This window comes from Trachymyrmex cornetzi, unplaced genomic scaffold (genome assembly GCF_001594075.2).
Source record: "Trachymyrmex cornetzi isolate Tcor2-1 unplaced genomic scaffold, Tcor1.1 scaffold237, whole genome shotgun sequence".
Lineage (NCBI taxonomy): Eukaryota > Metazoa > Arthropoda > Insecta > Hymenoptera > Formicidae > Trachymyrmex > Trachymyrmex cornetzi.
In genome coordinates, this window is record NW_017297029.1 from 57036 (window position 1) to 57936 (window position 901).

Below are 901 nucleotides of genomic sequence, written 5' to 3' on the forward strand. Positions count from 1 at the left end.
TATCTATCCTATATTGTCTATGCATATCTATTTGATAAATACATATATGTTGCATATACTTATTTTTAGATTTTACACCGCGGGTTTCTGCAATGTTGAACACTTCACTTTGGGAAAAAAAATCGGAAATCATTAATACGGTTACTTTAGGTAGGTTATCCGACTATGCTTGAACGAATCCGATTTGATTTTTTCGGGACATAATTACCGATATTGCAAATATAAATAATAATTGTAATTATTTAAAGAAAATCAACCGGTTATCTCATAAAATATTTGAAAGTACCGAATTCTGACGTCATGTATGGTCTCAGCCAATCACAGAGCGTTTTCTTCCCACTTCTTTACAAGCATTTTTATTAATTTTTAATAACATTTTATTTATGATTAAAATCTTGTGTCCATATCATAAATTCTTTTAATTCAATATGTAGTATATAAAAATAATGTTTAAAGTATACTTTATTTTCCAAAATTGGACCCTATTATCTGTAATTTTTTGCACCTATTATTAATAACTGTTAGGGTATATCCACACAAACTTGCATAGTCGCATAAACGTATGCATAAAGAAAATTATCCAATCACATTTTACGTGCATCTCTATAGGAGAAATGTGATTGGATAATTTTCTTTATGCATATATTTATGCGACTATGCAAGTTGTGTGGATATACCCTTAGTATTGCGTCTTTTGTAAAAAAAAATTGAATATGAAGACGTGCAACGCATGCGGGCATCAAAAGAAATTTGGCGAACAGGAAAATATATTTTTTCACACGTAAGTAAAACATTTTAGCTTCTACTTATGTACATGCATACAATACGTAGACTGCGTTCAGATACTACACTCGGGAACACCCAAGCTCCCGAATGTCGTTCAGAAACCGATTGAGAGTAT